Source organism: Rhamphochromis sp. 'chilingali' (genome assembly GCF_963969265.1).
Source record: "Rhamphochromis sp. 'chilingali' genome assembly, chromosome: 16".
NCBI lineage: Eukaryota > Metazoa > Chordata > Actinopteri > Cichliformes > Cichlidae > Rhamphochromis > Rhamphochromis sp. 'chilingali'.
The window spans coordinates 1009660-1012602 of NC_137943.1; positions in this window are offsets into that span (position 1 = coordinate 1009660).

A 2943-nucleotide genomic window follows, 5' to 3' on the forward strand; every position below is an offset into this window, starting at 1 on the left:
AATGATCAGCTGATCAGCTTTTCTCTCTTGTTTATTTATCGCCCATTTTGTGCCAGAAACAGGAAACCAGCGGATGTCGCGCTAAACAACAGCAGCACGTTCAAGCTTGATCAGCTGTTAGAATGTATTTAATATTAATTTCTAGTATCAGCTGATGTTTGCTGGAGCCACAGCTGTAAAGCTGCTGGTCATGATGTTGGTTTGGATATGTGGTGAGAGGGAAACATGAAGATGAAACCAGGAGATGTCCTTACTGAACCATCAGAGCTGAACAGGTGATGGAGAAACAGGTTTACCTTTTAGGTGACATGGATGAGTTGAAGTTATGAACTGTTTCTGAGAGACAAATAACACCAGGATCCTTTTCTAAGTAGCTGACAGGGGCGGGTCTAGCAAAGTGTTGCCAGGGGGGCAGGTAGGGCATTAACAGGGAAAGGGGGGCACAAAGTAATACCTTTCTTTCTTATTCTCATTTAAAATGTCTCACTTTTAATAAATAATTATCTGAATCTTACAACCAAAGTTTTTCTCTGATGTAAAATTTATAGAAATCATACATAGACCAACAAGACTGTACATCACTGTCACAACAGCGTCTTTTTTCATTCAAGGCTTTATGGCTTTTCCTATAATACCTCGTCAAAATGCCCGGGCCGATTTTTGTGTCCCAGTCCAGCCCTGCGCACGACATGCAGTGAATTAATCTGAGAAGGTGCATTAAAAAATAAATGGCCGGGCCAGCGGTGAACATCGCAAATTAGCTTGCATAGACACATTAGTTGTTCCTCTTCTTAATGACAGTATCTTAACTAACAACCCCAACTACCAGATTCAACTTGTAATTGGCTAAAAATAACTTAGCCTACCGGTGAGAGGGACGTTGCTAGCTGGCAGTTTTTTCAAGTGATGTTAAAATTTTCACATTCCAACACTTCAAATGCTTCAGGAGCATCCATCAGCATGCCATCAGTTAACCCTTCGCATGCCACAGCTGGCACGCGTGCCCAGTCCTGTCCTGGACCATGGTGCTGACACTCACCAGTCCCCGGCCCCCTTCCTTCCGCTTAGCGTACAGCCTCAGGGTGCTGGACTTGGGGTGAAACCCTCCATGCATGGTAAGGAGCTTTCTTGTCTTTATGTCAGTGGCTTCTATCTCCTCCTTTGGCCAGCCTATTACCCCAGCAGGGTACCTGATCACGGGCAGGGCGTAGGTGTTGATGGCCCGGATCTTGTTCTTACCGTTCAGCTGACTCCTCAGGACTTGCCTGACCCTCTGCAGGTACTTGGTGGTTGCAGCTTTTCTAGCGGCCTCTTCATGGTTCCTACTCACCTGCGGGATCCCCAAGTACTTGTAACTGTCCTCTATGTCTGCAATGTTGCCTTCTGGTAGTTCAATCCCCTCAGTTCTGACTACCTTCCCTCTCTTTGTTACCATCCGACTACACTTCTCCAGTCCGAACGACATTCCAATGTCATTGCTGTATAGCCTGGTAGTGTGGATCAGTGAATCGATGTCTCGTTCACTCTTGGCATACAGCTTGATGTCATCCATGTACAGGAGGTGTCTGACAACTGTTTCATTCCATAGTCGGTACCCGTAACCAGTCTTGTTAATGATCTCACTGAGGGGGTTCAGGCCTATGCAGAACAGCAGTGGGGACATTGCATGTCCTTGGTAGATCCTGCACTTGATGGTGACTTGTGCTATGGGTCTTGAAGATTCCATAGGTCCCTCATCCTATTAATGACTGTGCCACATTGCAACAACAATGTTGCAAATTCTGTTTATTCAAAGTGTCTTTACTGCCTTCTTCTTAAATGAGAAAAAACATCTGCTGTTACAGATGAGAAAGCACTTGTTTTAACCAACACCTCGCACAATGTCAAGACATCTTACGATTGCTCACTTTGAGACCAAGAGTTTAATGAAATGAACCAAATTTATTCTATAATACTGTCTGGAACGTAACCTTTCAGAAGGTGAGTCGTGATATTAAAAAGTCCCTGCATGTTATAAATGAACTGTTCCTCATTTTAAAAAGAATTTGAATGTCCCTGTCTGGGACCCATTGAAGACTAATTGCTTGCAGCTTCAAAATGTAGTATGTTCTTATTTATAGTATGATATCGTATAATATAGTATGTTATTCTTACATAATTTCTTTATGAATATTTATTGTTAGAATACATATTTTGGATCACAAAAACAAGTACTGAACACTTACTATATCATCATTTAGTTATGATGATGCTCATTGCTACAATAGTCATTTTCATATACATTTCCTAAACATCATTTTGAATTCGTATTGGAAAGACTCATTTTGGAAAGCCTTGTAAAAAAAGCAAAAAACCATTTGTACTTCACTTATATAGCACGCTTGACAATACTACAGATAATGTTTACACATCTTCAGTAAGCTAGCCTCACACTGAAACACAGTTTATATAATTGAACAGATACAAAATGAAACAGGTTCTAAAACATTAAAGTCTAGTTATCAGGGAGAAGTCTATGGTTTCTTTGCATCATAATTCAAACACTACTGAGGTAGAAAGAAAATTACCAGATTTAGACAGTTACATCTCTGACATGTATTGACAAAAAATACACTTCTGGAATTTTGTACATGCCATTTTTCAATAAAAATAACATTTAAAAAGTTTGTTTTGCTCTCATAAAGAAAACAAATCCTAAATGTCATGCAGTCATGCAGATGCATGCCATAAGCTGAAGAACTCTCACTCTTTTCTCAATTTTATTATACAGCCAAATTTCCATCATTACTGAAAATTTTTTTAAAAAAATTGGGGGTCATTAACTACAGGACTTACATTGCCGGTAACCTGGTAATAGATTATAGTAGCGAAAACAAGCCCAAGGTTTAAATCGTTGAATCTAGGACAACATTTTAAGTTAAAGTTTAGACCTGTTAACACACA